At 37.6% G+C, this 23105-nt stretch overlaps 1 long non-coding RNA gene across 1 annotated transcript in view; it reads left to right on the top strand.

Moving 5' to 3' along the window:
• Nucleotides 1-1229: 1229 nt before the first annotated feature.
• Nucleotides 1230-23105, top strand: part of LOC139793706 (uncharacterized) — a 29450-nt gene continuing 7574 nt past the window's right edge. The window contains exons 1-2 of the long non-coding RNA XR_011724732.1: nt 1230-1291; nt 5643-5765. This is a non-coding gene — a long non-coding RNA (uncharacterized lncRNA). The remainder of the gene's footprint in view (nt 1292-5642; nt 5766-23105) is intronic.

Raw genomic sequence — 23105 nt, 5'->3', positions numbered from 1 at the left:
CAAAAAAGAATATGTACCAGAATGTTACTGTTCTCTACCCAGTTTGACCAACAAAAAATGTTAAGCATAGAAAAGGGTATTAGAAGGTAAAAGCCTAAATACACCTAAATACACCTAAAATCTCTTAAACATATGAACAGCTTATAATGTTGAGACAAATGTCATGTCATTAATGTCGTACCTATAAATTTTCCTTAACTCAGAAAATTTTCATTTTCTCAGACTATGAGAAATACATTCTTTTGCCTTTTTACTTTGAGATTACAAAACTTGATGCCTGGAGAGTGGAAAAAAATCCAAGACACTTTTTCTGGTGATAACTGAAGGGAAGTTTCTTAACAGGATTATGCTATTCAACCTCCTTTCAGGGCATGAAACTATTATTGAGAAGACTCAAAGGAGTGCAGTCTATTTTCCCAGAAGTAATAGACTCAGTACTCCTTTTTTTATGGGTGCAAACCTCTTTCTTTGGAAAAAATCTATGAGAAAAGTTTAAAAGTAACTTGAGAGAGATGTGTCTTTTTTGAAGTATCTTCCTAGCTATTTTGTGTATACATATATATGACAACATAGATGATTACAAGCAAATTTTTTATTCAGACAGAAATAAGTATTCTCAGTCTTCACATGGCTTTCATATTTGTATTTTAATATATTTAGTAATTACAAGTGTGTACAGCTTCTTAATGGAGTTAAGAAGGTCTGGCAAAGAGAAATTAAAAATGGTTGAGAAGAAGAATATCTGGAGAAAGTATGTCATAGACCATAGATTCACCCAGGAAGTAGATTTTACTCTTTAGGTAGAAGGCAAAGGTTTAAATTACTTTTGTGATTACCTTGAAGTAAAGGTTTTGTCTAAGATCACTCTGAATTGGAAAATAAACATTGAATTTTGGTGCAGAATTTCTAAACTCCAAGTTTGGAAAAAGTGCCCTTTCCTGTAGAGTGCAGAGCTTTCTCCCCCTCCTGTGCTTTTCTTGAATTCATTCTGTGATGATGCAAAAAGAGATTTCACAAACCATTTGCTGCGTGTGTGACAAGGAAATGCTCCCAGTGCAGTTTTACCGAGCAAAGCCCAGCCTCCTGTGAGAACAGGTTCTCTAACAGGCAAACCACACAAGAAACCTTGCAATACCATGATAAGGTAAGTACTCAACCTACTATGGTATGTAAAATAAATGTATTTTAGTGTTTATTAAGTAAGTGCTTTTCTCCAACCTTTATTTTCCTTCTACAGTGATAGAGACACCCGTGCAAAGAAGGCAAAGGAGATCACCAAGTGATGCCACAGGTCAGTCTAAAGTGTATGTGAGACTTTCTAAAGAAGTTTGAAACATTTCAGCTATGTTGATTTCAAAGTCAGCATATATAGGACCAGTATAAAGTATGTTTATCATAACAGGACACAAAGTCTTCACAAAAATGTTTTCTTTGGAAATCAGTTGTTTGAGCCTTTTTAATTTCATTTAAAGTACTTTGTATACTACTGCAGGTCTCCATCCTCAGAGGAAACACATCTGGTGACAAGAATGGCAGTCTCACTAGCAGTGAAAAAGATAAGGGAGGACTCCTCTTCCTTGAAAATGTTGAAAAAGATTGACTTAGCCTATTTTGGATGTAAATTGCATTAAAAATACAAAACCAGGAAACCCAGAACATTTTTTACAAACCAGAAAATTGATTTCAAATGCCTCCAATCTTAGCCCATTTCTTGTTGAAATGGTTTTGTCAGTCAAGAAAATATTTCAACAAAAACCCATCAACCCCCTTACACAATTCAAGATTCAGGGTGTACTGTGGTTCAAATCACTTAAAAGAACCAATGTAAAGGTTTTGCAGGAGACAGATCGGAAGCTGCAGATTGTATTTTTCTCTTCATATGTGATTTCTAGATGGCCACTGATAACCTAAACCATAGACCTTAGTTATGAGATTAAGAAAACCTATTTTGCACCATTATTTTTTACAAGAAGTTGGCATTTAACAGTTGAAACAGCAGCAAAGTAATACTGTGGCTTGACACTGTTTTGGTTGTAGCGATGATGTGGTAGGAAGTGGCTGTCCAGTTCCCTTGGCAACAGATCGAGGATAAATGACACACTCTGAATCACCAATGAATTGTTGACAGAGTTCTGCTTCTGATTTTTGGTTTTTATTTCCAGATTCTAAAACTGTGTTAGTTTTAAGACGATGGATGAGTGTGAACAGTTCACAGGATTCACAGGCATGTGGTAATGGTCAGGTTATTAGTAGATCTCCCACCACCATGAAAACGAGAAGGTTGAACAGCCACAAATTCTTTTTTTCTGTAGGCTAACAACACTTAAAGAGTATCCAGGTTCTTTGCAAGAGGGGATGAGGGTAGAAGTATGAACTCTCAGTGGCCAACAGCAGAACAACCAAGGTCAGCACAGTCAGGGAGCCCTGGACTTTCTTCCCAAAGTTTACAAGAACTCATGCCCTGTAAGCACCTGCTGTTCTACACAGAGCTGGAAAATGAACTGCAGTGCCTATTACTGTTAATAAATACATAGATTTTTATAACAATCAAAATAAATCATAATAAAGTGATAGCATATGCTATTTCAAGCAGCTGGGACCTCCCTAAAATTTGAGACATGATGCCACATGTGAAAGTAAGGAATAGCAGGCTGTTAAAAGGGACAACAAGATTAGCTACTGTGTTTGTGTATGTGTGTATATATGCACGTTCACAGGGTCATTATGTGCATGTATAATCATTCTCATCAGCATAACTGTGGAAATTGTTTTAAAAAGAAGATGCAAAAGCAATACCAGAAGTCAGACTTTCAATTGTAAATAGGTTTAAATATATAAATTAAAATATTTACTCTAGAGATACACATAAAGTTTATTCTGCACTGATTCTTAATTCCTGTAGGAGTTCAGTCATTAGGCCCAGCTGAAGGTCTAGGTTCTGGTGCCTTGACACACCAGTTGAAATTGAATACTGTCAGATCCCCCTATTAGAAGCTTCGCCCTACACTGGTTTTATCCATTCAGCTGTAGAAAACAAAAATTCTCTCTGAGTAGGAAGGACCAGAAAGAGCCTGTGAAAGTTTTAGTACAGCAAATGAAGACATTTATCTTGCAGGTTTTCCATTTTAACACTTCTAGAATGAATATTTACAACAATGTTTTGATGTTTGGGTTGCCCAAACTGTGTTGGCTATAGTTTTATCTTCTGTTATTGAGTTCATTTAATTAGCAAGAGACCAGTAATATAATCTATCCAGGCCTCTGTGTCCACTGTTCTGTATATTACAACACTCCTGAGTTTATAGACTACTTGAGTTACAACAAGCAAATTATGATGATACAAAAATGTTTTAGGATTATCTAGGGTATAGTGTAATGGCTGTGATGAAAATTAAGTGTGAAAATTACATGCTCTGTATTAATGCTCTCATTGCTACCTGGAGAAATTTCTACAGAAGTGAAGAACCATGCTGCATGTCTGACTGATTATCTTTTTTAATCATCTAAGCTCTAATAGCCCCTTTATGAAATGTTTAACTCTGTTTAAAAGAAAATTAAGATGTTCCAAACTGGTTCTGGCTGACATCCCAGGGCAGAATAAAGAGTAGATTTAAATTAATAAGTAGGCTGTTATCTTGGGAACACCACTAGCACTACTTTTCTTGACTTCTGATTTTTCTGGTGCCTGTTTTAAAATAAAGATCTTATTGCGTCATTCTATACCGTTTTCTTTTTAAGTTGAATTAAATGATATGCTTGCTTCAAGCAAAAGCTTTCAAAACAGGGACACAATGTTTTATGGAATTGTACATACATTCTGCAAGCATGAAAGTCATAGAGATTATTGATGTCTTTACTGCAGCTAAGTAACTTCTTCTTCCCTGTCTGTAGCATTGAATAGTGGTGGACGAATCTCTCCACAGATCCAGAGGTCAAATGAAAGATCAAACCTTCCAAAAAATTTTCACATTTGAAAGAGTGTACTTGAACATTGGGGTTGTGCAGTCAAAAATTCAATGTAATCTATGTCATGCCAATTCATGCTGTTGTCAGTAACAGTTAGTGAATTTTAACATAAGAACATGATAAACTAGTGGCCCAATTAGACCAAGACTGACTCTGACCTGGACATTTTTGTAGTATCAGACTTTAGAATAAATCCTCTGTAATCATAAAAACAAACAAACAAACAAACAAACAAAAAAAAACCAAACAAAAAACCAAAAAACTGGAGCCCATAATACTCTATTGGTAAAGCCCCACAAATTCCTGTGTTTGAAATTACTGGATATAACTACAGTCGGGTTGACCCAAAGGTTGAGCAAGAAAGGCTGACTGTGGTGAGCTAACTATCCAGCTGACAGCTACTGAAGAAATCTTTATGTACATCATAGGCTTCAAGCACCCTGGAGATAATTCCAATGCAGCTCTACCCAGGCTTTTCACGGACTGTTGAGCTTTGTTCTCCCAAATGCAGGTAATTCCTGATCTTCACAGAGCAGAACCCTGATAAAAAAGTGAGTATCTGTTTATGCTGCAGCCTCCATCTCTATTAGTAGCAGTGTTCCAGGTGTTAATTTTGGTGAAGTATTTAAGCTCTAAGAACTGTTTCACATTGTCTAAGTGACTATAGAAGACAGATTTTTGCCTTGTTAAAAGAAAACTAGACCAGGTGGCCTATGAAGAGATTGATGTGTCTAAAATTTTTTTAGTCCTTTACACCCTTATTAGAAAAGCTATATGTCTTCCTAAAATTAACTGGAGAAGATTTCATAAACTGCCTGTGCATCCAAAGAGATGGAAAGCACCTGTGGTAGCAGTATGAGGTTTTCTTCTGATCTCCAAAGATGTCTCCCTCTGATTGTACAGAAAATAAAGGGCTTGTGTTTGCATACTCTCTTTTCTTGGGGCAAGGTAAATTAAACCATAACAAGGCAGCACTAAAGTGAGACTCTGAGTTAGGCGACTGGTTCACCCTAGAGATTTTTGCTGAAGCTCCACACAGTTAATGGGAGTGATAGGCACCATCTATCTCACCATGCTGGTAGCTCATCTGAGCAAAGTTGGGGAGCACACAATTTCCCCAGTCTGCAACAAAATAAAGTTTCGCTGACTCAGGCTCGATGGTGAGAAAAATTCTGTAAGTTTCGATGAACGAACCCAAACATTTTTCATTCAGCACTTGCAGGTTTTCAAATATAGTAAGTGCTTATACTGACATTTTAATTTCACAAGTACAAAGTTTCTGCTGTTGCAGGCCAATCTGATGCATCTCTCAAACAGTCTTTCTTTTTCGATGTTGTGCAATATTTTTTGTCATCGTTTTTTTGCTTCAACTTCCTTAGTTAAGGAGAAAAATAAAAAGTATACCTTGGGAGTTTAGGAAGTTATTAAGAAGAGAAACTTACTTAGAAGAGGAACTTCTTGTTTCTCAGATGCCAGGCTCAGACAGCAGACATATCTTCTTTGTCTCTTTCTATTTTTAATTTTTTTTTCACCCCAACTACAACATACACTGTAGTTATTTCCCTTACAGTCCACTACAGAAATCATAACTGAACATTGGACTTTTGTTTATCTTCTTCAAACAAAAAGAATGTCTGAAATATACATTTTCCCAGACAGATGTTTTTATTTTACAGTTGCAACCTCTACAGTTTCACCCGGCTAGCTTCACCTCAGTAGTTCACCAGTGTCACAGGTGGGGAACATTTGCTATGACTTCAAGGTTACTATTCTTTCTCTTTGAAGATGAGAGATAACAGGTAAGCTACTATTGTCCCTGAGGGGAAATTATTTTCTCCCATACTAGCTATGAGTCAGCAACTGGTTATGATGTATGTGATCAGCTCACTGCACATATTTTCAGTCAACTGTACACAGTGCCTTTGCCTGTTCACTGTGCATTATATATTTCATACTGAAGTATTGGATTCAAATAATCCTTCTGGGTTGAAACAACAGCAACAACAACAAAACAGTATGAGAAAACAAAAAGCGATGGCTTTTATGCACACCAGGAAAAACTGTAACTCATTTTACCCAGGCTGTCATATCATAGAATCATAGAATCATAGAATCATAGAATCATAGAATCATAGAATCATAGAATTGGCTGGGTTGGAAGGGACCTCAAAGATCATCAAGTCCAACCCTTGATCCACTACCACTGCAGTTACCAGACCATGGCACTGAGTGCCACATCCAGTCTCTTTTTAAATATCTCCAGGGATGGAGAATCCACTACTTCCCGGGGCAGCCCATTCCAATGTCTGATCACCCTCTCAGTAAAGAAATTCTTTCTAATGTCCAACCTAAACCTCCCCTGGCACAACTTGAGACCTCTTGTGCCCTCTTGTCTTGCTGAGAGTTGCCTGGGAAAAGAGACCAACCCCCACCCGGCTACACCCTCCTTTCAGGGAGTTGTAGAGAGTGATGAGGTCTCCCCTGAGCCTCCTCTTCTCCAGGCTGAACAGCCCCAGCTCCCTCAGCCTCTCCTCATAGGATCTGTGCTCGAGTCCCTTTACCTTCTACAGTTGTGTATAGAATTTGGAGCATGTCTGCTATATGTTTGACTTCCATCACTTTTTTCTATATTTTTGAAACCTGGAACCAGCCCCTATGCCCAGCATCACCAGGGAGCAAACCAGTGAAGTACAGGTTAGAGCTCTGGATCCCCTGGGATCTAGTAGGTGTCCTTTCTCTCCATACTTGAAATTTTAAGAAAAATGGCAGAGGAGCATGTAGCCAATTTCACAACTTTCAGACATATCCATGAAAGACAAATCAGGTTCTTTGCCATTCAGATAGTATTCCCAGATTTGGCTACATTTACTCTCTCCTATGAGGACTGGCATTTCACCATCCTTTTTTTCATCAGCTTTCTTTCACACTTTGATTCTTGCACTCTTTCCTTCAACATTTTCCATACTTTTTTTTTTAAATACTTACTTCAGTTCTTTCCAGTCAATAAGAAAACTAAAATGAAAGTGCTGCCTTCACACAGCTCAGAGATATAATTATTTTACCACTTCCTTTACCTTGAGTCTTCCTTTTCTATTTCCTTGATAAACCTTAAAGCAAACCTATGTCTCTATTTGTATAGATCCTGGACAGAATGATGCAGGACTTAATTCTTTATTTGCCCTCAGACACTACTACCATATAGCATACTAGATAGAGAGATTGATAGATACTGTACTCCATGAAGTATCATAACACGTTCTTAAATTAAGGCCTATGCTTTATTGACACAGAAATACACTTGCAGGAACAATTTTTTTCTTCATACTACTTTCCTCTCAGATAAACATAAAAACTTTTAAACTAAGATTCTTTCTCTGAAACCATGGAGTAACATGTTTCACAGGATGATCCTTAAACCCTCATTTTGAAGCTGTTTTAGTTTCTCCAGTTAATGACCAGATGAGACTCTGGCCCACAGTGTGATAACACCAGCATGTCAAAGTACTCCATGATAGCAAAGACAAAGCAGGAGAGCCTCTAGCCTGTGATATGCAGAAGAAAAAGCAACCTGTTGTAACTCTGTTGATGTTTTATTGAACTTGTGAGTATTTACTCTCATCTTCTAAATGCTTTATGATAGTAGACTCTGAGATTTTTGGACAGAAGGCTGTTTTAGACCACTCGTGTAATAAACCGGACCAGACGTTCTTTGTCATAGCTTCATTTTTTAACATTATTCAATAACAGAGAAGACAAATACATTTAGGCAACACTTTTTGAAGTCTGCTTATATTTTTTAAAGTTATGAATGTAATACATCAACCCAGGTGCCTGAGACAGCTGTATTTCACATCCCTGCCACACAATTTATCAGGAAATAGCCCGTAAGATGATTTTTGTGTAGTAAATATAACTCTTAAACTAGGCTTATTGTCACTGCAACACTCCATTGAGCCTCTGAAAAAAACTGTAGGGCATGCTGGCAGCAGTGGGAAGTTAGGGTGTAAGAATAGAGATGGAGGAAGGAGACAGCTGTAGGAAGAGCTGGGGGAAGGGGTAGAGGTGATCTCTAAGAAGTTAACTGTTGATTATACTGTTTAGATGTTTTGTTGCCTGACACTCTCAAATTAAAAGAAATTAAGAGAACGAGGGGGGAAAAGGGGAGTAATAGTATATTCTTCAATCCTGTGAAACCGAATAAGCAAACATAATCATGTCAATGGGAACAGAATTGCTTGCACTGACTGGTTGTCTCTGGAGTGAAAGATTACAAAGGCAACAAAAGCTGGTGTCCTGGTTTGGGCCAGGATAGAGCTGGTTTTCTGTCTTGTGATTTTGCTTTCAACTAAATCTTTCATAAATAGCTGTACTTGCTGAAATTAACAGCAAGTTTTTCAGTCAGTGTCTGCTTCTGGGACCGATAACGCTCGATGTTTATAGTTACAGCCAGAGACTGGTGTGCTGAGCCAAGGACACTGCTCAGTTCTGAGGAACATTTTGGGCTCTGGAGAGAGAAAAGGAGTAAAGAGGTCACACCTGAAACCCTCCTTTAGGGAGGAGCGGACAAGATAAATGATCAAAATTGACCAGAGTATTCCATCCCATACACATCATACTCAGTATAAATTTGAGGAACCAGGAGGGTTAAACCCCTTCCCTTCCTCTTCTTTGCCTGTCCCTTTTTGCTTCAGCATTCTGGGAGGATTCCGTCCTTTCCTCTGCCTGTGGTCCTGATCCATCCCAGCCTGAGCCTGTGTGTTCCCGCCTCCAGCTCCCGACTGCTGCTGACCCCAGGAGTCCAGCCTGGACTTTCCCAGGGCTGCCCTACAATTAAACCAAATGATAGCTGGGCAGCAGCTGGGGCCCAGCCAGTGCCTGCACTGAGCTGTCAGTGGGAACATCCTGGGCTTCACCTGGAGCTCTGCTGTAATCTCTTCACATACCTCCTGAGCTGTAGCTCAGGTTTCCTTCTGAGATGTGAAAGAAAACAGAAACTGGAAAGGTTGTTCTTAAGCCAGAGGAGTGTGGGGATTTGTTGGGGGAGATTAAGTTAAGACAATGTCACCTCTTACTGAGACACTGTCATTGAGGACAATTTAGAAATATCTGGAAATCATTCATTCTCTTTTTCTCATTCCTCCCCTGCGGCACTGTGCACTTTTGTCCCTTGGATACATTTGTAAAACTTATCTTTTGTTATCCGTTCCCATTCTTTTTACTTACCCTTCAGGGAAGAAAACTTCAAGTGAAGAGTCAGTCTTAAAACAACATAAACAAAACAGGTAGACTATTTATTTTAAATAAAAGGATATATCCTTGAAAGTACTTTGGTTTGACTGTTTCTGTTGCTCATGCCTGACCTATTTACATTACCTGTACGATTAATCTAACCAGTTATTTCCACACTTAGGGCTCAAATTCTATCAAAAGACAGAATTAAAGATAGGCCTAGTACAACTTGCCCCTCAAACTTTGTGACAGGCTCAATAAAGCAGCATGTAGATTTCTTCAGCTTTCAAAAAGTATGTGCTTATCTCTCTGAGGAAAAATATTTCACATTTTCTTGAAAGTAGGAAAATATGTTCACAAAATAGCTAATTAAAATATTCTCATAAAGCTTCCTCTTAAGAATGAGAACTGGTTACTTCTACTCTGAAGGACTAAAAAGACAAAACTGTTATTTTTGAGTCCTAATTCCCAAGCATAATAAAACATTTTGCCACTTATTTCTTTTCTAACTCTAACATAAGCACTCTTCTTTAAGGTAAAATACAAATTGTTACTTTCTCATTGCAATATCTTAAACATATGACCAGATAAGTGATTTGTTCCAAACAATATTTGTGTTACTGAGAAACACATTTCTGTGCTGTTTTCTTTAGTCGTGTGTGCACAGAACTTCCTCTGTGCACAGAATCTCCCTCTTCTCATAACTCTGGAGACTGTGCAGACAAATTACCTGCCTTTCATCTTTCTGCTTGAGGGGGGGGAAAGATTACTAGAGGAAAAATAAGCTTAGTAAGACTGTTTGTGTAATAGAGTTGGAATGTGAGACAAAGAAAACAATTTCAGGAAGAAAGTCTTTTGAAAGACCAGAATGGAAGAGAAAGATGAGAAGACAAGTTATGAATTCTTTTACACTTATCTTTAAAATTTTTCCTCTCCTTTATAAAATTCTTTAGCTTTTATTTAAGAAAATGGACCATTTATGAAATGTGCATTGGTTAAATATAATATTGTTGGTATTAACCTTCTGATGGATGAACAAGTCTCTGGGGAGAATTTTAATTTGTCTGGAGAAGAAAGAAGGGAACAGACACATGTTTTCCCTTTCTTTTGAAGCAATATTAGGAAGTAATGCTCAAATAAATTAGAGAAGCATGAAAATTCGGCACAGGATCTAGTTTCTCTTCCTTGATACAAACAGGATGCCTTATTATCAGACATGGTTATATAAGGAATTTCACAATAAAGTGGAACAGAATCTTCCCGAATAATGCCCAAAAGGAGATCTGGAAACTTTAAACTTCATCCATTTCAGGGATTGCCAGACCTTGAATATGACAGTCTTAGACTCTAAATTTCAGAATGTTTCAGGACACTGCAGATGTTTCCTAATCCCCCCTCCCTCCCCACCCTGCCCCCACCATTTTCAGCATTTCAGAACACATTTTGCTCACAGGAGCTGTCCTGTAGAGTAAGACATCAATCTCATCTTCAGCATTAATGTGGGTGAAAAGCTGCTTCATCCAAGTCTCTCAGGAAAATCTGAGAAGATTTATGTGCTCAAATGTGCAGTTAAGTCTGATGCAGGTAAATGCTGCCCTGGAAAGTGGGTAGTATAGGACACTTCAACCTGGAGAGAATTGGACCTGAGGTCCAGTGTTTGTGTCCTAATCACCAGGTTATATAGCATCCTTACTGAGATCCTGATCTGGCAATTCAAGCTGATGCATGTGTGCTGCTGAGGATAGAGGTATCCTGAGGTAAATAAGAAGGAAAGCAGGTAAAAGAGAACCTAGTCTAGTAACTGGAGTAACCTGCTAAGGGACATAACTAAAATTCCATGGCCAGGATTATGCATGCTTTTATATTAGATCATCACTGAATAAAACCAAAACCAGTCCTGGATGCAGGGGACACAAACCTTCTGCTGGAGCTAAACCTGCAGTAAGCATATAAATTGGGTAGTGATTCCCATCACTGTTGCTTTCTTAACAGCTGTGCTATTTGAAATCTTAAACAAATGTTAAAAACATAAATAAATATATGTATAAACAAGCGCATATATAATAAGTAGTAGTTTTCTAAACAGTACCACTGTTTAGCTATACTGTTAAGTCTTCATTGGATAAACCAGGGCACTACCTAATTGCTCTGTGCTATATTTTGCTGTGACTAGTCTAAATTTCTTGATAAAACACATGCGAAAAATGTGTGGTTTACCTATATCTCAGAACTATACTGCTACTTGCTTGCATTGCTTGGCAATTCACTTTGACCATCAGCATCCCTTATGTCTGTGATTAATTTTTATTGAAAGAAATTATACCTCCCGCCAAAGTTGCTTAAAATCACTCATCTGAATTATTGCAAAATCCAGTTCCACAATATCACATGACTTCCCAAATTCTCTTTCTTCAAATAGTATGTCCTGAAGTTCCTTTAATGCTGTTCCCAGAAAGTGACTCACAAGGCTTAATTAATTATGAAAGATGTTAACTTAATGACTGCACTAAAAAGGTGTTTTTGTCTTCTCACCATAGCTTGAAGGAAATTTCATTGCCAAGGCACTATCTGTACCACTGATCTCGTACTAGTAGTGTACATGTAACCTTTTCAGGACTGAGTCTTTAAAGCCTGGCCAAATGGGATCGATTTTGTTTTCAATAGATGACATCTTTAATTGCATGAATAACTGTAGACATGTAAGTTAAAATATTCATTTCATTAAAAAACAAGAACAAAAACTCTCTGACTGTAGGGTGGCCAGTATTTTGCTCTGCTCATGTATAAGTTGATTGCTGGCATGGCACTGTAATGATCTGAATACCACTAAAGTGGAAATAACCTTCTTTTATGAGTTAGATGGATTGGTTATCCCAGTGTCAGGAAGTAAATGGGAATATTTCAGTGTTAGCTTCAGATACATTCTCCTGGTATCATCAAGGGCATGTCTGGAGAGAAATCGTGTGTTTGTATAGAGATGGTAAGTGGAGCAGTTCATATTCTTAGTTATGTTGTGCCCTCTGGCAAGCCTGCCAGGAGAGTGCTGTGCTTGTTTTGTGAAGAGAAACCTCCTTCACATTCCAGCTTGAGCATATCTATTGTTTTCAGACATAAACAGATGTCTTCCTTACCTAAGGGAAGCTCTCAAAAATATGGAACTAAACCAGAAGAAACTGATGTGAAACCACAATAGTATTTGACCTGTCTCCATGCATTAATAATCCCAACTTTAGCTGAAGGCAGAGGTCTGTTGCACTCAGTTTTATTTATCTGCTTAGTTTCCACCTTGCAGTATGTAAGAACAATAAAGTATATAAGTATTAATGTAATGGTTTTTAATTTTAATTAGGAATTTGTTAAATACATGCATGCTTATTGTGTCATTACTGATACTTGGATGATAATTCAAATTTGTTTAACAAGAGGAAAAGGAGGGTAAAAAATATTCTTCTACAAGGAATATCCTTTTATTTCACAGGCCAAAATCCTGAAACTTGTGATGAGACCCAGCTATAGATCTTGAGCAGAGCTTTTCCTAGTAATTCTAAAAGACTGGATGAATTTTATTTGCATGCACCTCTGCTGATTGCTAACAAAAAATGTGTAGTGGTCAACACTTGCTTTTTTTTTTTTTTTTTTTTCCTTCTATACAGTTACTATTTGCACATGCTGATCTGTCCTTCCTGAACTTAAAACAATGTCCTTAGGATGTTCAGGCATATGTTAGATTTATGGTGGCTGTGGAAGGTAAAATGGTAAGGAAAAAGGTGCAGTACCTCCAGCAGAGCTTTATCCCAGAGCCAGCTCCAGGCACAGTGCAGCACTGGCAGACCGAGCATCTCTCCACTGATGCTGGTGCTGCCCCCACCATCTGTGTCATATTGCAGAGCAGACATAGATGGCCCAGGTTAGAGACCTCTTTGCAAAGTTATTTATTTGTAGAATTAGCAGTTTGGAGGCAATGAACCTGATTAAAAAAAAAAAAAAAAAAAAAAAGATGCCTAGCAACTCAGATTTTTTATTTATTCTTTTTTAACCCACAGACACCAGATATTCAGAACAGAAGCTGGTTGTGACTCCCCAGTGACAAAATGATGAAACTATAGTGCTACAAGAAGAAAAGAAAAAGAATTTTGAAAATGGTATGGCAAAACATGATGGGAGGACTCAAGAAATGGAAATCAACTTTAATTTTAAATCTTGTAAACTCCCAAGTATCCAATTTTAAATTCTAAGTGCAAGTAGCCTCTAAGTTCCGTAGCTTAGTGATACATAATTTAAAATAAGAGACCAAATATAAACTAGAACTACCTGTAAAAAAGGATAACTCATGGTTCAAAATCCTCTCACATAGAGACAAAAGAATCTTATCAGTCTCATTCATATGTAAACTGTAAATTTCAATTTGTTCATAAAGCAAACAATTTTTCCTGTAGAATTCTTAAGAATTACACTTATCATGATAGACTGCTATCTTTGCTTTTTTTTTGTTATTTCTGAATGTGCATCACATTAAAACCTTAGTTTCCACACTACTGCAGTGTGATTCATATCTTGTGGTTAAAAAGGCTGGCTTTTGTTCCCAAAATTTCTGCTGTGAAAAAACATCTGCTGAAATGTAGATAGTTTGTGGTGTGTGGATGAAATACATATTCTTTATAACCTCCTCCAATAAGAATAGACTCATGATAAGACATATGACAACACTATGCCCACAGCTGCTGTCAGGTCGGCATATCACCCACTAATTATATCATGAAACATATTTTCTGTTTAGAAAGAATGATTTCATGCGATATTTTCACATGCATGATATGAATTATTTTTATGTTGTAGCTGTACACATTACTCTTGTTGCAGGACAAACTGTTTCCATCAATTAAAATTATATAATCAAAATTATTGTTCCATAAAATATAATAATTTATATTACGTAGGCCTTATATAGGGCAAAGGCTCCTTGCAGTATCAAGAAGCACTTGTTCAACTAAAAATCCAGCTTTAAGTCCTAAGACCAGAGAGTTTTTCTTATTCATTTGGCTGTAATGGGAACTGTCTACGTATTACAACATCAGTACCCTTGGACAGGACCCACCTATTGCTGGTGGCATCTCCTGAGCTTCCTGATAGAGTTAATTTGTCTAGACCAGAAATCCATGCCTTTGCATCCCTATGCTTCTCTACCCCTTTTTCTCAGCTGAAGACAACTCCCAGTAGGAGCAGAACTATGATATATACCAAGTAGCCACATTATCCTAATCAATACTTGATGGCCTGGGAAATTCTCTTTGATAAGAAATGCAACCTCTTTCTCACCAAAATGGAGGCCCACTCCATATTTTCAGTCTCAAAGCAGCCCAGGCCTGCACTAGCATCCTGAGTACAGGACCACCTGCAGATTGCCTAGAAGTGCACCCATTCTACCTGGGGAAGAGTCAGAACCTGTTGTGCCTCTCTCTGGACATACATAAATTAATCATCTCCTTTGCAATGAGGAGAATTACTACTGCAGCTCAACGCTATATTCCTAGAGAAATCATAGCACCATAAAATGGTTTGAGTTGGAAGGAACCTTAAAGATCATCCAGTTCCAAATCCCTGTCATGGGCAGGGACACCTCCGGCTAGACCAGGTTACAGAAAGCCCCACCCAACCTGGCCTTGAACACCCACAGCTCCATGGGCATCCTGTTCCAATGTCTCACCACCCTCACAGTGAAGAATTTCTTCCTAGTATCTATCCTAAATCTTCCCTCTTTCAGTTTAAAGCCCTTATGTCTTTTCCTATCACTACATGCCCTTGTAAAAAGTCCCTCCCCAGTTCACATTACAGGATGGTGGATACAGATGGGCTTCCTGGAATAGCTCTGTGGACAAGACAGTACTGTCACTGTGTAGTGAAACATGAAAAACAAAGTGGAATTCCAAAGAGTTCCGGTGCAATAATTTTTACACGAAAAAAACCCCCTTGTATTTTGTGAACGACAGGCAAATTTGTGAGGATTTTGAAATTCAGGCTGCCTTAATTGCATTGCTGTATATTTGTATAGCTACAGGAACTTCAGAATGTTTTTTTTTAATGCGAACATAGATAATTAAGTTATTAATACACCATTGTTTAGTATTTAATGAGGAAGAGTTTTTAGAAGATCAAACTTGTGGCTCTTTTTTGGTCACAGCATTTGATATTGTCAGCTGCTCAAACAGCTTCTGTTGCTTTCTCAGTTAAGGGCTTTGCCAGACTTTTGTTTGAATCATACATGCCTTTAAATTTTTTTTTTTTTTTTTTTTTTTTTTTTTGTCTACTTCAGACCTAGTTTTAAGTCACCAGAAGAATTTTGCCTGGCAATTGCTGTCACATATTGCTGTCACATAAGAACAGGTTACAATTTCATTCCTCTTCTTAGTGGTTAAACAGTGCAGTACACCACTGACAAACACTGAGATAAAATTACCCCTTCAATGTTCGTTTCAGCTGCAATGTCACCTGGGTCAAGAAGTGCTGCTGAGATGCACTTGTCCTGCAAGAAATCTTGATTTCAGTGGTGCTGAACAAGGTTTTTACTCCAGCAAAGAGAAAAGCAGCAGCTTGTTACATAATGCCAGCATGACTATGTTTCTCACCAGTAGATTTTTTCTATATACTCATTAAAGTCCTTGGGGACATATGTTGCTTCCTCTCAATTATCAATACTTTATTTTAATTGCCCAAATATAAACAGATTGCCTGGTTATCACATGGGAGGGTAGAAAGCGTAATGAACTGCTTTAAGATTATAATTTGTTCCAATGAAACCTGAGTGTTGTGGTTTTGATGGTATGTTTATCTGAATTAGACAGAGCACAAGGTACACTGGCAATGAAGGGAAGAAGAGGTTTGCTTCTCTTAATTGATTATAGTCTACAAAAATTGTCAGAGTTTTCTGGTATTATATACCTTTATTGGTTGTAGCTATTGAAGTTCTTAAATAGCTATAAAACCATTTAACACACATATTACATCAAAAGGCATATAGTAAAGAAAAAACATGCTTCTTGCTTAGTGAAAGTGAAAAGAAAGGCAGAGGAAAAGTAAAAATTTCTATTTAAAGGCCAATATCATCCTGCCACAAATTCTTCATTAGAAAACCATCTGGCAGATTCTTAACTATTTCCTAACCAGGTGAAATACTTCTCTGCAGCCTTGAACAATGACAATAACAAGATAAGCTATTTACAGGAGGTGTGATAGTCCCAGGCAGTAGAAGTCAGTACTGTGTAAACCAACCCTTATGCTCTGCCTATGCATTTTCTAAGTTTAAACAATATCAGCACAGATCTCTGTGAAATCTGCCTTTGTATTTAAGAGGCCACCTTCCAGTCCCTCATAAATTTGCAGAAAATAAACAGTGGGCTCCTAGCACAGTTGCAAATTTCCTTGCTTTTCCTCAGCAGTCTCTAAGGGTGGCATTTCTTCTGCATTTTTAGGAACTCCATTTGTCAAGAAAACAGCGGGATAGTGCCCCAAACTTTGCAACAGACTTCACTCTAGATAACTGGGTACTCATCCAGCCAATGCATATGCAATTTTATATTTTTCCTTTCTTCACCCTCACTCATTTAACAGAAATTTCATAGCTCCTCTTCACAGCCACGTCCCCAAACCTCAGATGTAAATGCTCTCTCAGCTCTATATACCATATAAAATACAACTGAAAAGAAATTCTTACCCAATATCCTGTTATAGTTTTGTGACACAGGAAAAAGGTACACTTCTTTCACAAAAAGAGAGAGGGAAATAGAGTGCCTGAAAATAGCCCTTTACTCCTAGTTAAAAAAGTGTTTCAATTCAGTATTGCATATAGTGTTAAGTCATAGTATACTAATTTGTCCACAAGAAAGCTCAACTTAATTTCCTAATTATTAAAATTAAACTGCAAACTGCATTCTAGATTGTAAACAATATGGGGAATATGTGTTCTATATCCTGTCTGATTTTTTAAAAGGTGAAAATGTATTCCCACAGCTAGGTAGTTAATGACATATGTCTTATCTCCTCATAGCCTGATTTTTTTTTTTTTTTTTTTTTTTTTTTTGGCTACTTTCTACTACTGAAAAGCAGAAATTTTTATTATGTTTGTTAAGCAGCATGTTATTCAAAGACTGATGTATTCAGCTACGATTCTAAGAAAGATTATATCGTCATTGCTTACAACATTCCTCAGTGGTTTTGTGCCACATTTTTTTCTAATTTATTTACTTGTTTCTTTTTCACAGTTTGAAATGGAGCTCACTTTTGCAGTTTGTAGGATTGTCATATATGTTTTCTTGATATTAACCAGCACTAAGAGAACATTTCAAGTTTGAGATTCTTGAAGAAAGTAGTCATGGAGTGGGTGTTTCCCTCTTCTCTGACATTTTAATAAGATGAACTAAGCTTTACAATCATATATGCCTGTTACCTCAATGGGATTGGACTTGTATGGAAATGAGCAGATGCTCTTAAGAGGGAACCTCCCTTGGATAGGGAACTGACAGCCTGATAGGCTATCTCTATATGCGACTGGGACCTTGCTCAAAGCCCTCTGTGGAACTTAACGGCATTGATGCCACTTTGAGAAGTTATGTTTCCTTGATTTTCTCTCTTTTTTATGCACATGACTGATAACACTCTGGTTATTCAATTTTAAAAGATTTCTTTTGGTAGATATGGGGGAAGTCATGGAGGAAAATGATTCATTTAGTTCATCTGTGTGGGTGTGCGAGCCTATGGATTTAAAAAAGCCACAGGAGTACAGAAAGATACAGTGGGGGGAGAAATTGCACTGATGATTTTTTCAGCTTCAGAAGCAACGGATGTAGTTTCAGATCTACATTTGTCTATTTGGCTGTATCAGTCAGAACTTGGTATGAGAATGAAAACATGGTTTTTCAGTAGTAGATGAATTTCCGTCATTTTATCTGATCAACAAATACAGTAACATCTTGAAGAGGTTTAACACCTCTGTGGTATAAATGTCAAGAAGTGGCAGAAATTTTTATTTCTGATCTGATATGCCTGAGTATTTAACTCTATCAAAAACTGTAGGGGTACAACCCCTGTCTAAATTTGATAGACGAATAGATCAGAAAGGTAAGCATAAAACATTGCTAGAGCACTTTGATCTGAAATATATCCAGGCAAATTCATACTGTGTAAAAGTTGTGTAAAAGGGAAAGGTGTGGAAGGGGTGCCAGACACCCTTTTAGAGACTTTTCAGAGCCTACCAAGAATGCCAAACTGAAGTACCAACACTAAACCAAAAATGCTTTGCTGCAGTATAGCAGACCTCAGGCTCTGTGTGGCAGAACTGAAAGCAAATCTGCCTTAACAGACTCATGTTTTGTGCTCATAATACATCCACTAATGTATAAATATCAAACTAAGAATAATAGCCACCCACCCTCCACACCCTCTCACCTCCCCCACCCAGAACACTGGCAACATGATTTTTTTAAATATAGCTTTAAAGAAGCCAATTTTAGAGACAAATGCTGCTCTTTCTTGCCAAGTCTGGCTAAACTGAGAGCAATGGGAGCTATTCATCATCCCTGGCTCTGTCAAGAGATGAGGGAAGGATTCCCTCAGTACTGAGGTAGGCTTCTGGCTTGCGAAGCAAAGTCTGAACCTCTCCCTCACCAAGCTAATGAACTCCCCAGCAGAGGGAGTTTACCTGGGTGCTAGAGGAGATAAACCAGATTTGTGGACTATGAGGGATTCTGGACACAGGAAACATCTCACAAACATGACATAAGGATAATTTCTTCTCTCTGTAAGGTGTACATGGGCTCCTAACTTTCACTGGGAACCACAGTGGCTTTTGGTTCAAGCTCAGTCTGTCAATTTGGAAGTAGAGAAAAAGCTCTGGTCCCTGAATCCTTTGACTTGGCTCTTACACTGCAATGTTACAATGCAATATTCATTATTTCTCTGCCTAGTAAATTATTACATTTCAAAGGTAGCTTGGAGGCCCTTCAACCTGCACAGAAGCTGTGGATTTGGTGAATGGCACAAAAAAACTGTCTCCACATACTTACCTTTATGGTGTGATTTTTATGTTTCTTGTATATATGAAGCCAAGGACTTGTAGTATGACAAACTAGACATACCACCTGCTCTTTTTGTCAGGTGGGTGGGCTTCAGAGGAGAACATTAACACTATTTAGTGCAAAGATGCAGGAGAATGTTAATGCACTACTGTTCAGTGCCTGCTGATGTATATAGTGGACCTTTCCGTGAGAAGCTGACCCCAGAAGTGATCATTTAGTTGAAAGGCTAACACTAAAACCAGAGGCTAAACTGAAGAAAGAAGTGGAAGGCAAGAGTTTTCTTGCCATTGCTAAAGGCCAAAGGAGCTTTGAAGAATCATTTGGTTACATAGTTACCTGCGCATCACCCTGTCCCCTGTGGTAGGAGAAGGAAGCCAAAGCTAATGTGGCCACAGGATTTACAAAAGGGAATCATGACCTCGTCCAGTTTGCTAATTACAGCTTTTGAATCTGTTCTCCTCAGCCTTGCAGAGACTCTCATTTGAAATAACAGTAGGAACATAATAAAAAAAGAGAGGAAAAATAATCAAACTCAGCTGCCTTTAAGCCGATCCGCACCATGTTATATTGGATACCCCATCAAAATAAAAAACACTTAGAAAAGAGTTGCACTTTTTTGAAAAGAATTTTCACTTCTATGGCAGTGCAAATCAAATGCTTTATAACTCGTTGAAAAGATTAATCAAATTGCATCATGTTGCTGCCTTAGTTCCATCAAGGCTTAAAGAATTTTCGTTTATTCATAGTCTTTTTCATCTAACAGACAAAGCCCTATATTAAATCATTATTCTGAGTCCCTTTATTATTGTAGATGTCAGTTCCATGTTTCTCACTTGCACTGAAAATGGCTCATTCGAAGAACTGAGAGGTTAACATTAATATTTCTAGCAAATTAAAAATAATGTTTTATTCTTAGTTCTCATGTAATTAGTAATGTATTAAGAATTTAAGTTGTCTTTGAGAGATGTGTTTTTAGGTAACCTGCACACTAAGGCTTTGGAAAACATTACTTAGTTCTTTCAGTCATGTTCCTAGCAATGCCTCTTTTGTGGTTCACCCTTTTCCCAGGAGACTCATATTTTAGCTTCTCCATGCTGTTATCAACACAGAATCTTTCTCAGTCCCCAGAAGGTGTGGTTTTAATTCCCTTGTCTCAAATTTGTTTCAAATCTTTGCCCACAACATCATTCTGTGCCATACAGAGCAGTTATTCACCAGATGCCAGCTGCATAAAGTGCTCCTCAGTTGGCTCTTTTCCTCAAAATTACTGATTTTTATGCCAAATTTCTAATTTTTGGCCTTCATAGCTGCTGATTGTCCTTTTTCCTCAGGGCAGTTGTTATTGGAAATAGTCCCAGATGTCAGTGACTAACTATGGATTTTTGAAGAAGTCTCCATATATATAATCTCTCTCATTATTTTTTTTTTCTGGAAGTTATCATGGTGCACAACCAAACCTCAGTAGCCATAGGTAACTGTGGAACCCAGAGCTTCAGCTGCAGAGCTGAAGTGTCACTGTCATAATCTGTAAAAGCTACATGTCAGCAAGCTGCTTTTACGTCCTAAATAATGTTTTTTTAGAATTAAAAAACATTTAATTTTTTAATTTCTGGAGCATTATTTGAGCATTTATGATGATGCAGTTATATTCCATGTGAGTTAATTTTGCTTGCCTTCCCTATTAGGTCTCTTGGCATTTTCTCTCAGAAGATGAAAACATGCATAAAACTAAATCATAGCTGTGAAGTTGTTCCATACCTGAAGTGTCTTACAGCTGGCAGTTTCAGTGTTATATCAAATTTTACAAGTTATAGAATGGGAATGTATGAAGACTACTTAGTGTAAAATGCTACACTCCTGAGTCTAGAAAACAAGCTTTACAGTGCAGGAAAATATTCTAGTACACTGCATTCTGACATACCTAAAACAATACAGTCTCCAATTACATGATCACATGCTGTTCCACAGTACTTTATATTCATTCTGACTAGCAAGAACTACACAAAATGAAGGAAGTTTCTTATGCTACCATAATCTTTACTTTCTTGCTTTACAGCAAGCTAAATTTTATTGTATCTTAGTGTGTAATGCTGGTAGATATGAGAGAAGTATCTTTGGCAGTTTACAAAACTACATTCAAACAGCATGTTAATACTGCTAATCCATTTTCTAGGATTTGCCCTCTCCCTCATTCTTCTTTAGGCCTATCAACACTCTCTTCTTCTAACTACATCATACCCTACAACAGTGGTTTTGCTCATCCTGTTCTCAAAGAAAGAAGGGATCAGGAAAGCAACTAGTCCCCAGAAGCACAATCTGATTCCTTCAAAGGCTCACTTTAAGCCTCCCAATTTGAAGGACTTTGTGGGAAAGCATCTGAGTGGAGTGAATAACAGATTTGCAGGGAGCTCCTTTCTCTGAAGAAGTGATGATTACAGCAAGATGCTGGAGAGCCTGTTATCCCTCTCATTTTTCCAGTCACAGGAACACAGAAGCACAAAATAAAGACCAAAATACTGTATTTGACAATATTTAGGTAGTGAAAAGCACACACAGAAGCCCCAGACCTGTACTGGGTAAAACATTGAATAATCCTTAAAATAAGGATCAATGTACAGGTTGTCAAAACAAACATTCATTTTCCTTTCCGCATTTAAATTAATTTTACACAGGATGCTCTTCTTGTATTAAATATATCTTAGAGTATGTCAGATATCTTATTTTTTCTATCTGCTGTAACTTCTGTCTGGTGGCTATACCATACATTAGCGTAAGGCTGGATGCTTTTATCTATAATTAGCCCTTCCTGTTTCTAAGTACTACAATCAAATAAAATTCCTTTAGTTTACATGTTGGCTATTCTGCTTTAAGGCCTAGTTTTCTTGATGCTAATGGGATGGTTACAGCTGTCCAGCCTTCCCACTGCCAGCCCTGTAGATTAATGACATCCAGTTGTTTTGGACACAGATGAGGAGAAAGAGTATTCAGCTTCCTCTTTGTATCATTTCTTACCAAAAGACAGAAGGCTCTTAGGTGGTGGTTAGAGAAATAATGTTGCCTGCTTTACAGACACCCTGTCATGGCAGACAGTTTAAATGACACACTAATCAAGACATTGCATGTGCTGGAGAAACTTCTGAGAGTCTTCTGAAATCCATCCCTGTTTAGGAAACTATAGTTCCAAATGCGTGTTTTTAAACACACACAAACAGGGGGTAGTAAAATTATTTTTCTCTTTTTCCAAAACATAAATGGACATATGGTCAGTATTTCTGAGTGGAGGCACTGTCCTCATTCAGAGCTTTGAAGGGTCTCCTGCAAATCAAAAAGGTTAACTCTTTAGATTCCCAGAACTATAATAAATATCCTTAAATACAGATAGGCCCTAGCTGTCAGGTTTTGCCTTGCTTATCAGCTTCTTTTCAGTATGTGTTTAAGTTAGAGTCAGTAGATAGTCAGGGGTTTTCATATCTGGATTTGAATATGCTCAGATCTGAAGACTGTTTGTATAGCAGGTTTGGATCTCAGTCTAACATCTTTTCCCATCTTTCTAAATAGCTGTTTCACATTGTTGCACAAAAAAAAGAAAAAGAAAAAAAAAGTCTTCTTGAACTACGTCAGTTACAGCAGAAATCTCTTCAAAGTTAGGAAATTACTATGACTATAATTTAAAAATTTATTGCTCAGTTTTTATTTTGTATATACCAGTCATAGATATTTGTGAAATTTCTTGTGAAACTAGTGGGCTGGAACATCTTTGTTGTTGTTACTATTTTTATTATGTTAAAGGGAAAAGGGAAGTAAACCTGAACTGAGTGGACTTGTCAGAACTGCTAGTGTGTT

The sequence above is a fragment of the Heliangelus exortis genome, chromosome 2 (assembly GCF_036169615.1).
Source record: "Heliangelus exortis chromosome 2, bHelExo1.hap1, whole genome shotgun sequence".
Classification (NCBI taxonomy): Eukaryota; Metazoa; Chordata; class Aves; order Apodiformes; family Trochilidae; genus Heliangelus; species Heliangelus exortis.
The sequence above is the reverse complement of the archived record's forward strand: the minus strand, read 5'-3'. Positions and strand labels throughout refer to the sequence as shown.